General features: G+C 27.3%; 1 long non-coding RNA gene across 1 annotated transcript in view; it reads left to right on the forward strand.

The window, feature by feature from the left end:
* Nucleotides 1–3,279, forward strand: part of LOC117133949 — a 9,406-nt gene extending 6,127 nt beyond the window's left edge. The window contains exon 2 of the long non-coding RNA XR_004458026.1: nt 2,336–3,279. This is a non-coding gene — a long non-coding RNA (uncharacterized LOC117133949). The remainder of the gene's footprint in view (nt 1–2,335) is intronic.
* The last annotated feature ends 12,512 nt before the right edge of the window (nt 3,280–15,791 follow it).

Here is a 15,791-nt window from a genome sequence, read left to right on the forward strand (position 1 = left end):
GTCCACCAATTTAGGGAATATTATGAAGTATTACTAAATTAATTGACAAAAAAATGAAAATGATGCCCATGTACCATGAAAGAGAGTTTAATTTATATTACTACAAATGTAGAATGTGTTTAGAAATATTAAAACAACACTAAAGATCATAAGCTTCAGTACATAGAACATTAACCGAAAAATTCAATATTTTAATAGGGGTTAACCCATAGATTTTGAGTAAATTTCAAAATTCTGAAAATACAGTTTTAATGCATAGTTGCATCCTTCACTAACATATGATGAAGGTCAAAGATGTTTGAAACTTTTGTTGTCTCCATTTCTTTAGAAAATAACGATTTTATAGTGGTTGATCCACCCATTTAGGGAGTATTATGAAGTTTTACTAAATTAATTGATAAAAAATTAAAATGATGCTCATGTACCATGAAAGAGAGTTTAATATACATTACTACAAATGTAGAATGTGTTTACAAATTTTAAAACAACATTAAAAATCATAAGCTTCAGTATATAGAGCATTAACCAAAAAAAATTCAATATTTTCGTAGAGGTTGTTAACCCATACATTTTGAGAAAATTTCAAAAAAATGAAAATATTGTTGTAATGCATAGTTTCATCCTTCATAAACATATGATGAATGTCAAAGAGGTTTGGAACTTTTCTTGTCTTCGTTTCTCTAGAAAATAGCGTTTTTATAGTGGTTAGTCCACTAATTTAGGGAGTATTATCAAGTTTTACTAAATTAATTGACAAAAAATTTAAACGATATCCATGTACCATGAAATATTACTACAAATGTAGAATGTGTTTAGAAATATTAAAACAACACTGAAGATCATAGGCTTCAGTATATAGAGCATTAACCGAAAAATTCAATATTTTAATAGGGGTTAACCCAGAAATTTTGAGAAAATTTCAAAAATATGAAAATACTGATTTAATGCATAGTTGCATCTTTCACTAACATATGATGATGGTCAAAGAAGTTTGGAACTTTTGTTGTCTCCGTTTCTCTAGAAAATAGCGATTTTATAGTTGTTAGTCCACCAATTTAGGGAGTATAAAAATTAAACCGATGTCCATCTACATGAAAGATAGTTTATATACCTTACTACCAATGTAGAATGAGTTAAAAATTTTAAAAACAACAATAAAGATCATAGGTTTCAGTATATAGAGCATTAACCGAAAAATTCAAAATTTTCGTAGGGGTTAACCCATAGATTTTGAGAAAATTTCTAAAATATGAAAATACTGTTTTAATGCATAGTTGCATCATTCACTAACATATGATGAAGGCCAAATATGTTTGGAACTTTTGGTGTCTCCGTTTTTGTAGAAAATAGCTATTTTATGTTGGTTAGTCTACCAATTTAGGGAATATTATGAAGTTTTACTAAATTAATTGACAAAAAAATAAAAAATGATGCCCATGTACCATGAAAGAGAGTTTAATATAAATTTAATACAAATGTAGAATGTGTTTAGAAATATTAAAACAACACTAAAGATCATAGGCTTCAGTATATAGAGCATTAACCGAAAAATTCAATATTTAAATAGGGGTTAACCCATAGATTTTGAGAAAATTTAAAAAATATGAAAATACTGTTTTAATGCATAGTTGCATCCTTCACTAACATATGATGAATGTCAAAGAGGTTTGAAACTTTTGTTGTCTCCATTTCTTTAGAAAATAGCGATTTAATAGTGGTTGATCCACCCATTTAGGGAGTATTATGAAGTTTTACTAAATTAATTGATAAAAAATTAAAACAATACCCATGTACCGTGAAAGAGAGTATAATATAAATTAATACAAATGTAGAATGTGTTTAGAAATTTTAAAACAACACAGAAGATCACAGGCTTAAGTATATAGAACATCTACCGAAAAACACATAGATTTAGAGAAAATTTCAAAAAAATGAAAATTTTGTTTTAATGCATAGTTGCATCTTTCACCAACATATGATGAAGGTCAAAGAGGTTTGGAACTTTTCTTGTCTCCGCTTCTCTAGAAAATAACGTTTTAATAGTGGTTAGTCCACCAATTTAGGGAGTATTATGAAGTTTTACTAAACTAATTGACAAAAAATTAAAACGATGTCCATGTACCGTGAAAGAGAGTTTAATATACATTACTACAAATGTACAATGTGTTTAGAAATATTAAAACAACACTAAATATCATAAGCTTCAGTACATAGAGCATTAACCGAAAAATTCAATATTTTTATAGGGGTTAACCCATAGATTTTGAGAAAATTTCAAAAATATGAAAATACTGTTTTAATGCATAGTTGCATCCTTCACTAACATATTATGAAGGTCAAAGAGGTTTGAAACTTTTGTTGTCTCCATTTCTCTAGAAAATAGCGATTTTATAGTGGTTGATCCATCTATTTAGGGAGTATTATGAAGTTTTACTAAATTAATTGATAAAAAAATTAAAACAATGCCCATGTACCGTGAAAGAGAGTTTAATATACATTAATACAAATGTAGAATGTGTTTAGAAATTTTAAAACAACACAGAAGATCACAGGCTTAAGTATATAGAACATCTACTGAAAAACACATAGATTTAGAGAAAATTTCAAAAAAATAAATTTTTGTTTTAATGCATAGTTGCATCCTTCACCAACATATGATGAAGGTCAAAGAGGTTTGAAACTTTTCTTGTCTCCGCTTCTCTAGAAAATAGCGTTTTTATAGTGGTTAGTCCACCAATTTAAGGAGTATTACGAAGTTTTACTAAATTAAGTGACAAAAAATTAAAACGATGTCCATATACCATGAAAGAGAGTTTAATACACATTACTACAAATGTAGAATGTGTTTAGAAATATTAAAACAACACTAAAGATCATAAGCTTCAGTACATAGAGCATTAACTGAAAAATTCAATAACCCATAGATTTTGAGAAAATTTCAAAAATATGAAAATACTGTATTAATGCATAGTTGCATCCTTCACTAACATATGATGAAGGTCAAAGAGGTTTGAAACATTTGTTGTCTCTATTTCTATAGAAAATAGCGATTATAGTGGTTGATCCACCATTTAGGGAGTATTATGAAGTTTTACTAAATTAATTGATAAAAAATTAAAATGATGCCCATGTACCATGAAAGAGAGTTTAATATATATTACTACAAATGTAGAATGTGTTTAGAAATATTAAAACAACACTAAAGATCATAGGCTTCAGTATATAGAGCATTAACCGAAAAATTCAATATTTTAATAGAGGTTAACCCATAGATTTTGAAAAAATTTCAAAAATATGAAAATACTGTTTTATTGCATAGTTGCATCCTTCACTAACATATGATTAAGGTCAAAGAAGTTTGAAACTTTTGTTGTCTCCGTTTCTCTAGAAAATAGCGATTTTATAATTGTTAGTCCACCAATTTAGGGAGTATAAAAAATTAAAATGATGTCCATGTACCATGAAAGAGAGTTTAATATACCTTACTACAAATGTAGAATGTGTTTAGAAATTTTAAAACAACAATAAAGATCATAAGTTTCAGTATATAGAGCATTAGCAGAAAAATTCAATATTTTCGTAGGGGTTAACCCATAGATTTTGAAAAAAAATCAAAAATATGAAAATACTGTTTTAATGCATAGTTGCATCCTTCACTAACATATGATGAAGGTCAAAGATGTTTGGAATTTTTGTTGTTTCCGTTTTTCTAGAAAATAGCTATTTTATAGTGTTTAGTACACCAATTTAAGGAATATTATGAAGTTTTACTAAATTAATTGACAAAAAAATGAAAATGATGCCCATGTACCATGAAAGAGAGTTTAATATACACTAATACAAATGTAGAATGTGTTTAGACATTTTAAAACAACACTAAAGATCATAGGCTTCAGTATATAGAGCATTAACCGAAAAATTCAATATATTTTAATAGGGGTTAACCCATAGATTTTGAGAAATTTCAAAAATATGAAAATACTGTTTTATGGCATAGTTGCATCCTTCACTAACATATGATTAAGGTCAAAGAAGTTTGAAACTTTTTGTGTCTCCGTTTCTCTAGAAAATAACGATTTTATAGTTGTTAGTCCACCAATTTAGGAAGTATAAAAATTAAAACGATGTCCATGTACCATGAAAAGAGAGTTTAATATACCTTACTACAAATTTAGAATGTGTTTAGAAATTTTAAAACAACAATAAAGATCATAGGTTTCAGTATATAGAGCATTAGCCGAAAAATTCAATATTTTCGTAGGGGTTAACCCATAGATTTTGAGAAAATTTCAAAAATATGAAAATACTGTTTTAATGCATAGTTGCATCCTTTACTAAGATATGATGAAGGTCAAAGATGTTTGGAATTTTTGTTGTTTCCGTTTTTCTAGAAAATAGCTGTTTTATAGTGGTTAGTACACCAATTTAGGGAATATTATGAAGTTTTACTAAATTAATTGACAAAAAAATGAAAATGATGCTCATGTACCATGAAAGAGAGTTTAATATACACTAATACAAATGTAGAATGTGTTTAGATATTTTAAAACAACACTAAAGATCATAGGCTTCAGTATATAGAGCATTAACCGAAAAATTCAATATTTTAATACGGGTTAACCCATAGATTTTGAGAAAATTTCAAAAATATGAAAATACTGTTTTAATGCATAGTTGCATCCTTCACTAACATATGATGAAGGTCAAAGAGGTTTGAAACTTTTATTGTCTCCATTTCTCTAGAAAATAGGGATTTTATAGTGGTTGATCCATCTATTTAGGGAGTACTATGAAGTTTTACTAAATTAATTGATAAAAATAATTAAAACAATGCCCATGTACCGTGAAAGAGAGTTTAATATACATTAATACAAATGTAGAATGTGTTTAGAAATTTTAAAACAACACAGAAGATCACAGGCTTAAGTATATATATCTACTGAAAAACACTTAGATTTAGAGAAAATTTCAAAAAAATAAAAATTTTGTTTTAATGCATAGTTGCATCCTTCACCAACATATGATGAAGGTCAAAGAGGTTTGAAACTTTTCTTGTCTCCGCTTCTCTAGAAAATAACGTTTTTATAGTGGTTAGTCCACCAATTTAGGGAGTATTTCGAAGTTTTACTAAATTAAGTGACAAAAAATTAAAACGATGTCCATGTACCATGAAAGAGAGTTTAATATACATTACTACAAATGTAGAATATGTTTAGAAATATTAAAATAACACTAAAGATCATAAGCTTCAGTACATATAGCATTAACCGAAAAATTCAATATTCTAATAGGGGTTAACCATAGATTTTGAGAAAATTTCAAAAATATGAAAATACTGTTTTAATGCATAGTTGCATCCTTCACTAACATATGATGAAGGTCAAAGATGTTTGGAACTTTTGTTGTCTCCGTTTTTGTATAAAATAGCTATTTTATATTGGTTAGTCCACCAATTTAGGGAATATTATGAAGTTTTACTAAATTAATTGACAAAAAATTGAAAATAATGCCCATGTACCATGAAAGAGAGTTTAATATATATTACTACAAATGTAGAATGTGTTTAGAAATATTAAAACAACACTAAAGATCATAAGCTTCAGTACATAGAGCATTAACCAAAAAATTCAAAATTTTAATAGGGTTAACCCATAGATTTTAAGAAAATTTCAAAAATCTGAAAAATCAGTTTTAATGAAAATACATAATGCATTGCATCCTTCACTAACATATGATGAAGGTCAAAGATGTTTGAAACTTTTGTTGTCTCCATTTCTCTAGAAAATAACGATTTTATAGTGGTTGATCCACCCATTTAGGGAGTATTATGAAGTTTTACTAAATTAATTGATAAAAAAATTAAAATGATGCTCATGTACCATGAAAGATAGTTTAATATACATTACTACAAATGTAGAGTGTGTTTAGAAATTTTAAAACAACATTAAAAATCATAGGCTTCAGTATATAGAGCATTAACCAAAAAAAATTCAATATTTTCGTAGAGGTTGTTAACCCATACATTTTGAGAAAATTTCAAAAAAATGAAAATATTGTTGTAATGCATAGTTGCATCCTTCACCAACATATGATGAATGTCAAAGAGGTTTGGAACTTTTCTTGTCTTCGTTTCTCTAGAAAATAGCGTTTTTATAGTGGTTAGTCCACCAATTTAGGGAGTATTATCAAGTTTTACTAAATTAATTGACAAAAATTTAAACGATGTCCATGTACCATGAAAGAGAGTTTAATATATATTACTACAAATGTAGAATGTGTTTAGAAATATTAAAACAACACTAAAGATCATAGGCTTCAGTATATAGAGCATTAACCGAAAAATTCAATATTTTATTAGGGGTTAACCCAGAGATTTTGAGAAAATTTCAAAAATATGAAAATACTGATTTAATGCATAGTTGCATCTTTCACTAACATATGATGAAGGTCAAAGAAGTTTGGAACTTTTGTTGTCTCCGTTTCTCTAGAAAATAGCGATTTTATAGTTGTTAGTCCACCAATTTAGGGAGTATAAAAAATTAAACCGATGTCCATCTACCATGAAAGAGAGTTTAATATACCTTACTACAAATGTAGAATGTGTTTAGAAATTTTAAAACAACAATAAAGATCATAGGTTTCAGTATATAGAGCATTAACCGAAAAATTCAATATTTTCGTAGGGGTTAACCCATAGATTTTGAAAAAAAATCAAAAATATGAAAATACTGTTTTAATGCATAGTTGCATCCTTCACTAACATATGATGAAGGTCAAAGATGTTTGGAATTTTTGTTGTTTCCGTTTTTCTAGAAAATAGCTATTTTATAGTGTTTAGTACACCAATTTAAGGAATATTATGAAGTTTTACTAAATTAATTGACAAAAAAATGAAAATGATGCCCATGTACCATGAAAGAGAGTTTAATATACACTAATACAAATGTAGAATGTGTTTAGACATTTTAAAACAACACTAAAGATCATAGGCTTCAGTATATAGAGCATTAACCGAAAAATTCAATATTTTAATAGGGGTTAACCCATAGATTTTGAGAAAATTTCAAAAATATGAAAATACTGTTTTATGGCATAGTTGCATCCTTCACTAACATATGATTAAGGTCAAAGAAGTTTGAAACTTTTGTTGTCTCCGTTTCTCTAGAAAATAACGATTTTATAGTTGTTAGTCCACCAATTTAGGAAGTATAAAAAATTAAAACGATGTCCATGTACCATGAAAAGAGAGTTTAATATACCTTACTACAAATTTAGAATGTGTTTAGAAATTTTAAAACAACAATAAAGATCATAGGTTTCAGTATATAGAGCATTAGCCGAAAAATTCAATATTTTCGTAGGGGTTAACCCATAGATTTTGAGAAAATTTCAAAAATATGAAAATACTGTTTTAATGCATAGTTGCATCCTTTACTAAGATATGATGAAGGTCAAAGATGTTTGGAATTTTTGTTGTTTCCGTTTTTCTAGAAAATAGCTATTTTATAGTGGTTAGTACACCAATTTAGGGAATATTATGAAGTTTTACTAAATTAATTGACAAAAAAATGAAAATGATGCTCATGTACCATGAAAGAGAGTTTAATATACACTAATACAAATGTAGAATGTGTTTAGATATTTTAAAACAACACTAAAGATCATAGGCTTCAGTATATAGAGCATTAACCGAAAAATTCAATATTTTAATAGGGGTTAACCCATAGATTTTGAGAAAATTTCAAAAATATGAAAATACTGTTTTAATGCATAGTTGCATCCTTCACTAACATATGATGAAGGTCAAAGAGGTTTGAAACTTTTGTTGTCTCCATTTCTCTAGAAAATAGCGATTTTATTGTGGTTGATCCATTCATTTAGGGAGTATTTCGAAGTTTTACAAAATTAATTGATAAAAAATTAAAACGATGTCCATGTACCGTGAAAGAGAGTTTAATATACATTACTACAAATGTAGAATGTGTTTAGAAATATTAAAACAACACTAAAGATCATAAGCTTCAGTACATAGAGCATTAACCGAAAATTCAATATTCTGATAGGGGTTAACCATAGATTTTGAGAAAATTTCAAAAATATGAAAATACTGTTTTAATGCATAGTTGCATCCTTCACTACCATATGATGAAGGTCAAAGATGTTTGGAACTTTTGTTGTCTCCGTTTTTGTATAAAATAGCTATTTTATATTGGTTAGTCCACCAATTTAGGGAATATTGTGAAGTTTTAATAAATTAATTGACAAAAAAATGAAAATGATGCCCATGTACCATGAAAGAGAGTTTAATATATATTACTACAAATGTAGAATGTGTTTTGAAATATTAAAACAACACTAAAGATCATAAGCTTCAGTACATAGAGAATTAACCAAAAAATTCAAAATTTTAATAGGGGTTAACCCATAGATTTTGAGAAAATTTCAAAAATCTGAAAATACAGTTTTAATGCATAGTTGCATCCTTCACTAACATATGATGAAGGTCAAAGATGTTTGAAACTTTTGTTGTCTCCATTTCTCTAGAAAATAACGATTTTATAGTGGTTGATCCACCCATTTAGGGAGTATTATGAAGTTTTACTAAATTAATTGATAAAAAATTAAAATGATGCTCATGTACCATGAAAGATATTTTAATATACATTACTACAACTGTAGAATGTGTTTAGAAATTTTAAAACAACATTAAAAATCATAGGCTTCAGTATATAGAGCATTAACCAAAAAAAATTCAATATTTTCGTAGAGGTTGTTAACCCATACATTTTGAGAAAATTTCAAAAAAATGAAATTATTGTTGTAATGCATAGTTGCATCCTTCACCAACATATGATGAATGTCAAAGAGGTTTGGAACTTTTTTTGTCTTCGTTTCTCTAGAAAATAGCGTTTTTATAGTGGTTAGTCCACCAATTTAGGGAGTATTATCAAGTTTTACTAAATTAATTGACAAAAATTTAAACAATGTCCATGTACCATGAAAGAGAGTTTAATATATATTACTACAAATGTAGAATGTGTTTAGAAATATTAAAACAACACTAAAGATCATAGGCTTCAGTATACAGAGCATTAACCGAAAAATTCAATATTTTAATAGGGATTAACCCAGAGATTTTGAGAAAATTTCAAAAATATGAAAATACTGATTTAATGCATAGTTGCATCTTTCACTAACATATGATGAAGGTCAAAGAAGTTTGGAACTTTTGTTGTCTCCGTTTCTCTAGAAAATAGCGATTTTATAGTTGTTAGTCCACCAATTTAGGGAGTATAAAAAATTAAACCAATGTCCATCTACCATGAAAGAGAGTTTAATATACCTTACTACAAATGTAGAATGTGTTTAGAAATTTTAAAACAATAATAAAGATCATAGGTTTCAGTATATAGAGCATTAACTGAAAAATTCAATATTTTCGTAGGGGTTAACCCATAGATTTTGAGAAAATTTCAAAAATATGAAAATACTGTTTTAATGCATAGTTGCATCCTTCACTAACATATGATGAAGGCCAAATATGTTTGGAACTTTTGTTGTCTCCGTTTTTGTAGAAAATATCTATTTTATATTGGTTAGTCTACCAATTTAGGGAATATTATGAAGTTTTACTAAATTAATTGACAAAAAAATGAAAATGATGCCCATGCACCATGAAAGAGAGTTTAATATAAATTTAAAAAAATTGTAGAATGTGTTTAGAAATATTAAAACAACACTAAAGATCATAGGCTTCAGTATATAGAGCATTAACCGAAAAATTCAATATTTTAATAGGGGTTAACCCATAGATTTTGAGAAAATTTAAAAAATATGAAAATACTGTTTTAATGCATAGTTGCATCCTTCACTAACATATGATGAATGTCAAAGAGGTTTGAAACTTTTTTTGTCTCCATTTCTTTAGAAAATAGCGATTTTATAGTGGGTTATCCACCCATTTAGGGAGTATTATGAAGTTTTACTAAATTAATTGATAAAAAAAATAAAACAATGCCCATGTACCGTGAAAGACAGTATAATATAAATTAATACAAATGTAGAATGTGTTTAGAAATTTTAAAACAACACAGAAGATCACAGGCTTAAGTATATAGAACATCTATTGAAAAACACATAGATTTAGAGAAAATTTCAAAAAAATGAAAATTTTGTTTTAATGCATAGTTGCATCTTTCACCAACATAAGATGAAGGTCAAAGAGGTTTGGAACTTTTCTTGTCTCCGCTTCTCTAGAAAATAACGTTTTAATAGTGGTTAGTCCACCAATTTAGGGAGTATTATGAAGTTTTACTAAACTAATTGACAAAAAATTAAAACGATGTCCATGTACCGTGAAAGAGAGTTTAATATACATTACTACAAATGTACAATGTGTTTAGAAATATTAAAACAACACTAAAGATCATAAGCTTCAGTACATAGAGCATTAACCGAAAATTTCAATATTTTTATAGGGTTAACCCATAGATTTTGAGAAAATTTTTAAAAATATGAAAATACTGTTTTCATGCATAGTTGCATCCTTTACTAACATATAATGAAGGTCAAAAAGGTTTGAAACTTTTGTTGTCTCCATTTCTCTAGAAATGGAGTTTTTATAGCGGTTAGTCCACCAATTTAGGGAGTATTATGAAGTTTTACTAAATTAATTGACAAAATATTAAAACGATGTCCATGTACCATGAAAGAGAGTTTAATATATATTACTACAAATGTAGAATGTGTTTATAAATATTAAAACAACACTAAAGATCATAGGCTTCAGTACATAGAGCATTAACCGAAAAATTTAATATTTTAATAGGGGTTAACCCATAGATTTTGAAAAAATTTCAAAAATATGAAAATATTTTTTTAATGCATAGTTGCATCCTTCACTAACATATGATGAAAGTCAAAGAAGTTTGAAACTTTTGTTGACTCCGTTTCTCTAGAAAATAACGATTTTATAGTTGTTAGTCCACCAATTTAGGGAATATAAAAAATTAAAACGATGTCCATGTACCATGAAAGAAAGTTTAATATACCTTACTACAAATGTAGAATGTGTTTAGAAATATTAAAACAACAATAAAGATCATAGGTTCAGTATATAGAGCATTAACCGAAAAATTCAATATTTTCGTAGGGGTTAACCCATAGATTTTGAACAAATTTCACTAATATGAAAAATATTGTTTTAATGCGTAGTTGCATCCTTCACTAACATATGAAGAAGGTCAAAGAGGTTTGGATATTTTGTTGTCTCCGTTTCTCTAGAAAATAGCGATTTTATAGTGGTTGGTCCACCCATTTAGGGAGTATTATGAAGTTTTACTAAATTATTTGACAAAAAATTAAAACGATGCCAATGTACCATGAAAGAGAGTTTAATATACACTAATAAAAAGGTAGAAAGTGTTTTGAATTTTTAAAACAACATTAAAGATCATAGGCTTCAGTATATAGAGCATTAACCGAAAAATCAATATTTTAATCTGGGTAAACCCTTAGATTTTGAGAAAATTTCAAAAAGATGAAAATATTGTTTTAATGCATAGTTGCATCATTCACTAACATATGATGAAGGTCAGAGAAGTTTGAAACTTTTGTTGCCTCCATTTCTCTAAAAAATAGCGATTTTATAGTGGTTGTTCCACCCATTTATGGAGTATTATGAAGTTTTACTAAATTAATTGATAAAAAATTAAAATGAAGCCCATGTACCATGAAAGAGAGTTTACTATACATTACTACAAATGTAGAATGTGTTTAGAAATATTAAAACAACTCTAAAGATTATAGGCTTCAGTATATAGAGCATTAACCGAAAATTCAATATTTTAATACGGGTTAACCCATAGATTTTGAAAAAATTTCAAAAATTTAAAAATACTGTTTTAATGCTTAGTTGCATCCTTCACTAACATATGATGAAGGTCAAAGAGGTTTGAAACTTTTGTTATCTCCATTTCTCTAGAAAATAGCGATTTTATAGTGGTTGATCCACCCATTTAAAGAGTATTATGAAGTTTTACTAAATTAATTGACAAAAAATTAAAACGATGCCAATATACCATGAAAGAGAGTTTAATATACACTAATAAAAATGTAGAATGTGTTTAGAAATTTTAAAACAACACTAAAGATCATAAGCTTCAGTATACAGAGCATTAACCGAAAAAATCAATATTTTAATCGGGATTAATCCATAGATTTAAAGAAAATTTCAAAAAGATGAAAATATTATTTTAATGCATAGTTGCATTATTCACTAACATATGATGAAGGTCAAAGAAGTTTGAACTTTTGTTGCCTCCATTTCTCTAAAAAATAGCGATTTTATAGTGGTTGTTCCACCCATTTAGGGAGTATTATGAAGTTTTACTAAATTAATTGATAAAAAATTAAAATGAAGCCCATGTACCATGGAAGAGAGTTTAATATACATTAATACAAATGTAGAATGTGTTTAGAAAATTTTAAAACAACACAAAAAATCATAGGCTTAAGTATATAGAACATCTATCGAAAAACACATAGATTTTGAGAAAATTTCAAAAAAATGAAAATACTGTTTTAATGCATAGTTGCTTCCTTCACCAATATATGATGAAGTTCAAAGAGGTTTGGAACTTTTCTTGTCTTCGTTTCTCTAGAAAATAGCGTTTTTATAGTGGTTAGTCCACCAATTTAGTGAGTATTATGAAGTTTTACTAAATTAAGTAACAAAAAATTAAAACGATGTTTATGTAACATGAAAGAGAGTTTAGTATATATTACTACTAATGTATAATGTGTTTAAAAATATTAAAACAACTCTAAAGATCATAGGATTCAGTACATAGAGCATTAACCGAAAAATTCAATATTTTAATAGGGGTTAACCCATAGATTTTGAGAAAATTTCAAAAATATGAAAATACTGTTTTAATGCATAGTTGCATCCTTCACTAACATATGATGAAGGTCAAAGAGGTTTGGAACTTTTCTTGTCTCCGTTTCTCTAGAAAATAGCGTTTTTATAGTGGTTAGTCCACCAATTTAGGGAGTATTACGAAGTTTTACTTAATTAATTGACAAAAAATTAAAACGATGTCCATGTACCATGAAAGAGAGTTTAATATACATTACTACAAATGTAGAATGTGTTTAGAAATATTAAAACAACTCTAAAGATTATAGGCTTCAGTACATAGAGCATTAACCGAAAAATTCAATATTTTAATAGGGGTTAACCCATAGATTTTGAGAAAACTTCAAAAATATGAAAATACTGTTTTATTGCATAGTTGCATCATTCACTAACATATGATGAAAGTCAAAGAGGTTTGAAACTTTTGTTGTCTTCATTTCTCTAGAAAAAAACGATTTTATACTGGTTGATCCACCCATTTAGGGAGTATTATGAAGTTTTACTAAATTAATTGATAAAAAATTAAAATGATGCTCATGTACCATAAAAGAAAGTTTAATATACATTACTACAAATGTAGAATGTGTTTAGAAATTTTAAAACAACATTAAAAATCATAGGCTTCAGTATATAGAGCATTAACCTAAAAAATTTAATATTTTCGTAGGGGTTGTTAGCCCATAGATTTTGAGAAAATTTCAAAAAAAATGAAAATATTGTTTTAATGCATCGTTTCATCTTTTACCAACATATGATGAATGTCAAAGAGGTTTGAAACTTTTCTTGTCTCCGTTTCTCTAGAAAATAGCATTTTTATAGTGGCTAGTCCACCAATTTATGGAGTATTATGAAGTTTTGCTAAATTAATTGACAAAAAATTAAAACGATATCCATGTACCATGAAAGAGAGTTTAATATATATTATTACAAATGTAGAATGTGTTAGAAATATTAAAACAACACTAAAGATCATAGGCTTCACTACATAGAATATTAACCAAAAAAATCAATATTTTAATAGGGGTTAACCTATAGATTTTGAGAAAATTTCAAAAATATGAAAATACTGTTTTAATGCATAGTTGCATCCTCCACTAACATATGATGAAGGTCAAAGAGGTTTAAAACTTTTGTTGTCTCCATTTCTCTAGAAAATAGCGATTTTATAGTGGTTGATCCACCCATTTAGGGAGTATTATGAAGTTTTACTAAATTAATTGATAAAAAAATTAAAATGATGCTCATGTACCATGAAAGAGAGTTTAATATACATTGCTACAAATGTAGAATGTGTTTAGAAATTTTAAAACAACATTAAAAATCATAGGCTTCAGTATATAGAGCATTAACCAAAAAATTCAATATTTTCGTAGGGGTTGTTAACCCATAGATTTTGAGAAGATTTCAAAAAAATGAAAGTACTGTTTTAATGCATAGTTGCATCCTTCACCAACATATGATGAAGGTCAAAGAGGTTTAGAACTTTTGTTGTCTCCATTTCTCTAGAAAATAACTATTTTATAGTGGTTAGTCCACCAACTTAGGGAGTATTATGAAGTTTTACTAAATCAATTGACAATAAATTAAAACGATGCCAATATACCATGAAAGAGCGTTTAATATACACTAATAAAATTATAGAATGTGTTTAGAAATTTTAAAACAACACTTAAGATCATAGGGTTTAGTATATATTATATAGAGCATTAACAAAAAAAAAATCAATATTTTAATAGGGTTAACTCATAAATTTTGAGAAAATTTCAAAAATATGAAAATATTGTTTTAATGCATAGTTGCATCTTTCCCTAACATATGAAGAAGGTCAAAGAGGTTTAGAACTTTTGTTGTCTCCGTTTCTCTAGAAAATAGCAATTTTATAGTGGTTAGTCCACCAACTTAGGGAGTATTATGAAGTTTTACTAAATTAATTGACTAAAAAATTAAAACGATGCCAATTTACCATGAAAGAGAGTTTAATATACACTAATACAAATGTAGAATGTGTTTAGAAATTTTAAAACAACACTTAAGATCATAGGCTTCAGTATATATTATATAGAGCATTAACCGAAAAATTCAACATTTTAATAGGGGTTAACCCATAGATTTTGAGAAAATTTCAAAAATATGAAAATATTGTTTTAATTCATAGTTGCATCCTTCATTAACATATGATGAAGGTCAAAGAAGTTTGAAACTTTTGTTGTCTCAATTTCTCTAAAAATAGCGATTTTATAGTGGTTGGTCCACCCATTTAGGGAGTATTATGAAGTTTTACTAAATTAATTGATAAAAAATTAAAATGATGCCCATGTACCATGAAAGAGAGTTTAATATACATTACTACAAATGAAGAATGTGTTTAGAAATTTAAAAACAACATTAAAAATCATAGGCTTCAGTATATAGAGCATTAACCAAAAAAATTCATTATTTTCGTAAGGGTTGTTAACCCATAGATTTTGAGAAAATTTTAAAAAATAAAAATATTATTTTAATGCATAGTTGCATCTTTCACCAACATATGATGAAGGTCAAAGAGGTTTGAAATTTTTCTTGTCTTCGTTTCTCAAGAAAATAGCGATTTTATAGTGGTTGGTCCACCCATTTATGGAGTATTATGAAGTTTTACTAAATTAATTGATAAAAAATTAAAATGATGTCCATGTACCATGAAAGAGAGTTAAATATACATTACTACAAATGTAGAATGTGTTTAGAAATTCTATGCATTAAATATGAAAATTATGTTTTAATGCAAAGTTGCATCATTCACTAACATATGATGAAGGTCAAAGAGGTTTGGAACCTTTGTTGTCTCCGTTTTTCTAGAGAATATCGATTTTATAATGGTTAGTCCACCAATTTA

Source organism: Brassica rapa, chromosome A05 (assembly GCF_000309985.2).
Source record: "Brassica rapa cultivar Chiifu-401-42 chromosome A05, CAAS_Brap_v3.01, whole genome shotgun sequence".
Taxonomy (NCBI): Eukaryota; Viridiplantae; Streptophyta; class Magnoliopsida; order Brassicales; family Brassicaceae; genus Brassica; species Brassica rapa.